The sequence below is a fragment of the Calliphora vicina genome, chromosome 5, assembly GCF_958450345.1.
Source record: "Calliphora vicina chromosome 5, idCalVici1.1, whole genome shotgun sequence".
In the NCBI taxonomy this organism is placed as follows: Eukaryota; Metazoa; Arthropoda; class Insecta; order Diptera; family Calliphoridae; genus Calliphora; species Calliphora vicina.
In genome coordinates, this window is record NC_088784.1 from 110,689,660 (window position 1) to 110,695,659 (window position 6,000).

The following is a 6,000-nucleotide window of genomic DNA, read 5'->3' on the forward strand; positions in this document are numbered from 1 at the left end:
GAGCCGATTTTAAAAAAATCGCCAAAAATCCATTTAAGATCCGAATGAGCGGAAATTTTAAATATAAATAGGCCTTGAGAAGATTTAAAAACATATGCTTACATGTGTAGGTTATGTCTATTATTTGAAGATATATTCAGGTTTATTAATTTATTTTTTTTTAATTTTGATCGATCTTTTTATTGTTTTTTAGATATGGTGGGCCTACCAATAAAATGTTATACGCATCTAAATTTGGAACTTGTAAAAAATACCTTTTTTTAAGTTTTTCCCAAAAAAGCCCATATATAGTTTTTCTTTTGTAAAAAAATAATTTTCTTCGGAACTCTTTACAAAGATAACTTAATGCAAAAACCATATTTATATAACCCTATATGAAGTGATTTTTAATTCAAAAAAAGTGATCATAGTTTAAGCTTATTTTTCTAAAAAATTCAGTACTTATTTACAAAGTTCAAATAATTAAATTTATACATATTCATGCATGTATTATTAATTATCCACTCGAAATAATATTAATTTGTTATTTAATTGAAACTTATTAAAGATTTGTGTGTTCATTTGCTTTATTCTCTGTCGAATTTGTTGGTTATTTGGTTTCTTTTATTATTGTTAAGACTTTGATATTTATATTAGACAATGTTAATTTTTTCTTTGCAAATATTTAAGTTCATTTATGCTCTATTTGTTATTGCAGAAGTATGTAGTAATATTAACTAAAGTAATTCAAGTGGAAACTACTCTATACTCCTTTCATTTTTCACCATTGATCCATTGTTGTTAATGCATGGTTACATGTATCCATGAATGTGTTCGTATGTACTTTTGACCAAAAAACAATTTACAAGAACTGTTTATTATTAAACAAATACTTTGCACAAATTTACATTGGAATATCTTCATTAGTTTGACCCATATTTCCCATCATTCTCAACGAAAGTAAACTTACTACTAGTTCCATCGCCACCCAATGATTGTTTAAGGTTTCTAAGAATCATTGGTTGCATGCATGTGCTTGTGTGTGTGCAGTTACTTGTAAGTGCCTCTATATTACATGTGGATGTGTATTAAATTGTAATGGATAACAATTACTCTGTGTGTAACCAAGGTAGCCAACCATATACTCACATCAACATGCACACAGATACACATTTACAGTACATCCATACATACATACATAAGTACTTATTTATTGTAACTACTTGTTGTGTTGTTGTTGTTGTTGCTACTGCTGCTGAGTTCAGTAGCAATGGATTTGATTTTCGATTTTATATCATAAACATGAATATATTAGGGAGGCCCATCCCTATTTCACGATCTTGAAAATTCCGAATCCCGAAAATTCGGATTGAAAGATTGTATAACTTTGTATAAATTTTATAGTGTGGAAATCAGTGGTTTCATCAGAGTAGATAATTAGAAAATAAAATATACATATGTATGTATATAAATTAATGAAATTCCACTCCAAAATATCCAGAGATTTTAATTTTTAATATCTCGAATCCTGGGATGGTGAAATCCAGTCTCGTTCGGCACCCCTAGTATATAAGTGAGTATATTCATATATTCGCATATACATACACATACACTTACATATATACATTTATGAAAGAACAAAAAGTAAATTATTAACCTCCTACATGCATACACATGCAAGTGTAGGGTGGCCCCTATACTAGCCATATTCGATTTTGAAACTCCAAATATTATCAAAATCTTTATGGATAGCGGAGTCGATATACCGATGGCAGTCTGTATCTCGAAGTCAACTTTCCGAAGCCCTCAAATAACTAACATGCAATATTACATCAATATTGATATTTAAAGTCGGTCCATATATTGCTGAGATATAAGCGACTATTGCGACTACTTCGATTTTTTCACATGTTTTTTACCAAAATACTTTTTCACGAAATTTTTCTTTGCCACTTAAATTTGTTTCACCAACATTTTTTATTTATTTTATTATATTGTTACGAAATTGTACTTGAATTCAAATATAACGATTTTAACGGCTGATTTAAAAGTAGCCTAATGCTTTCAAATAGCAGTGATGTAATAGCAAACTGTAACATATCTGTGGGCATTATTAACATTGAATAAAAGCTTTCAGTTGACCATTGATCGTAAGTATGGTAACGCTGTTTGCTGCGGCAGTATATTCGAATTCGAATATTCAGTTAAAGAACATTGTAGAAAGTACTCCACAGATGGCGTATGTATTAGAAAGCTGTAGAAAGTTAAAGAGCAATCTAGAGTGCAGATGGCAGTGTTATAAATAGTGGCAGAGGTTGCAGTCGTTAGTGAGTTGATCAGAGACGCTTTTCGAATAAACATCAACTGAGTGCCTTAAAGTGTGCTGTGTTTTTCAAGTGAATTCGTGTACATTATAAAGTGTGTCTGTATTACTGCGAATTTATAAACGTATATAAAAAACATTGAGTGACTATTTAATTCTGTTGTTGTTGTACATTTGAATAAATAAAGAGTTGTTACCATTTTCAAACTACTAAACGGCTTTTATTTGAAATCAAAAGTATCCGGTTTATTTAAAGGAAATAAACCAACGTTTTGAAAAGGTTAAAACGTAAAACTATTTATTAAAATCAAAAACATTTTTTTTTATATTTTGTTTAAACAAATTGAGAGCTCTGCAAACTGGAAGAAACCAATATTTCGACCACCCTAATGTATATAAATACGAGGTCAGACTAAACAATTCATTTTAAAACCACACTTTATTGTGGCCTAATTTATTTTAAATGTTTAACACAATATTTTAAGGAATTCCGATCAGCGTGATCAACGTAGTGCATTTTTAAAGTTTAGCAATTTAATGAAAAATATTGGGTATATGATTTAAAAATGCGGGATTTTTTTAATGTTTAGCTTTTATATTGAAACATTTTTACAATATAAATTTATTCAAAGTATTGGCCATTGTTAGGTAGCTGTGACCTTTTCCTATCTGTCTGGCATCATATGGATTCCCAGCCAAAAGAACTGCTCATCTTTTGAGGCCAAGAAAGAATTAGTTTCGTAATGGTCTGGACAGATTTCAGCAGCTCACAATAGAAAGGACCCTTTTGGTACCACCAAATACAGAGCATTACTTTAGCGCCATGGATATTTGGCTTTGGTGTCGGCTGGTTGGCCGGGCTTCACATCCGTGCTGCTTCGGGTACAAAAATGATTTTCTTTTATAGCGTTCAAGCAGTATTTCAGACATACAAAATTTTAAGTCTTGCAGCTTCAATTTCCCTGCTTTTGGATGAATACTGCTACAGAAGCCTCCTCTTTATGTAATCTTGTTGCTATGAAACAGTGCAAAAACTTGTGTGAGGCTGCTCGGAAAAACTATTCTTTGGAGAGAAAGGTTTCATGCAAGTACGAGTATAGTTATAAAAGATATTATTTGAAAATTGAATTGAAAGTTATTAAAACTTGAGTTCATAATATCACAGCACTTAGTTGCATTAAAAACTTCCTTATTAATACAGGTAGGCCTCCATTTACGCGGTTTGTTGGGACCAAAAAAATAGCGTGTAAATCAAATTCGCGTAAAACGAGGTTCTAATTTAGAACGAAATGCTTTTGTGGGGCCAATAATTTTTTATTTCGCGTAAAACAATACATCAGTCACATAACAAAAAAGAAATTGGGACCTAAAAATCTCGTAAAAAAACTCAACTAAAAAAATTATTTCTTATCAAAAATTAAGGAAAAATGTCAATTAAAAAAACAAAATATTCTAATACATAAAAGAGATCAAAACATAATAAAAAATTCATAAAAATTACGAAGTTTTCAAAAAAGATATGTATATGTTATTCGCTTGTGTTTTTTCGTTTCTTGTTGTTTGTTGCCGCGTTATATAAAAATAGTGTAAAAAAGTCGCGTATTTGAAAAAATGGTTGCTAATTTCAGTTCGCGTTATATCGAATTCGCGTAAATAAAGTACCGCGTAAATGGAGACTTACCTGTATATAGATTAAAACTTTCTTCAATATTTTTTATAAAAATCATTTAATGGAATATTTGTTATTTATAAGTTTATACATTAATTTATTATAATTGTGGTAGTATCTATTTCAAAGTACATAGGTATAAAATTAGAAAAATTACTTAATATGTAAATCGAGGGTACAGAATTGTCCTTTCATGAGTTACAATACGAGTTCTAATCAATCTACAACTTCTGTGGTGTATTTAGCAACATTTAATTGCATTTTAGTGGGAATGCTGGTCCGTTTCGATCCTCGTACCGGCATTCCGACTAAAGTGCTGTGATGTTTCAATTCAATTCAATTTTCGAAAAATGTCTTTTCTGACTATACTCGTACCTGCATTTCTGTCTATATAGAAAAACTCTTACATTTATTATTGTATTGAACAAGTATTAATCTGTGTGTAAGTATGAAGGAATGTTATAATATTTAAGGGTTCCTTTATAGTATCATTTTTAATTTCCGGTAATTTGCCAAAGTTTTAAATAAATAAAAATATCTATATTTTTTTTACACATAATTGGTCAGTTATATGTATTAATGTTTAATCGGATTTTCATTTTAAAATAGTACGACTTAGCAGACTATATAAATATAAAAATAATTATATTTTCATTAAATGATAGTAGGTTCTTATACCCCTCTCCATAAGTGGCAAGGATATACATATAAGTTTGTAATTTCTACATTTTTCATTTGCAACTCTCAAACTATATATATTCTGAATCTTTATAGCTATAGGAGTCGATATAGCCATGTCCATCTGTACATACATGATTCATACATCAATATATCCGCTATAGACCCAGTTCGATTGATATTTAAAATCGAGGAAATCGTCTAACAAATTACTGAGATATAAGGAAAAAATAAATATAGACAATATGGATATCTAATAATAGATATTTTAAAGGCATTGCAACGACGTATATAATGTTATAGTAAGTCGGACCTACAATGGGTCAAAATCAGGAAAAATATTTTTTAAGCAACAAATTTTTTTTTGTAATATTTTCACTAATATCTAAATTTAAAAAAAATATTGGAACAAAAAATTTTTTTTTGCTTACAAGCATTTTTAATTTTTATTTTAAGTGAAGGGTGTATAAAATTAGCCACGAATATAGCCCTCTTACTTGTTTTAAAGTTCTTTCGAATTAGTATATATTACGACCAAATTGGGACCCAAAAAATAGAAACAAATTCTTTGCTAAGTTACCGAGTCCCGAAACTATAATACATTTAGGTCGTGGCTATAACTGTTGATCCCAGTATTTCGCAGGGCCTGCAAAAACTGTAGTTTCTTTAAATTCCCTTATAAATAAAACCCTAAAGCAAACTAGTATTGTAAATGTACAAACTACATATGTATGTACATATTATTGTCTGAAATCTAAACCATATCTGTGTATATTTGTTCAGTATGCTTGATTTGTTATATAAATTTGCTTTGATTTCAAATTAACAATTTTCTGTTCTTTGTGGGTGAGATTGATCAAAGTAACAACAGCAACAGCAATCACACGAAAGAATATTGTTAAATTTTGGAAAATATCGAAAATTGAGTTTTATATTTTGATTATAAATATAAAAGCTGACATACAATATGTTTCAAACTGCACAGTAGTTCTGGTACAGCAGATTGAAAGTGAAAATTTTAGAAGAATGTTATAAGCGAAACCAGTTTTTATGGTTCTAATGACATTTTTCATTTCTGATGGAAATGTTTGTTCCCGATAAATAATAAAACAGTTCTCGAATTTCATATTTGCTCTCAACTAAGCTCTCAATTATGAACATTATTCACTCTCCATAGTGGCCACAATGTTGGAGAAACAATTCAATCACTTAAATGTTTGTATAAATATTTGATAATTAGATACTTATTTGTATTGATACTCGTGCCACTGTTCCCCTAGTCTATTGTCTGTTTATACTTACATATACTTGCATTTATATACAGTATTTTATAACATAATTTAAAATTTCA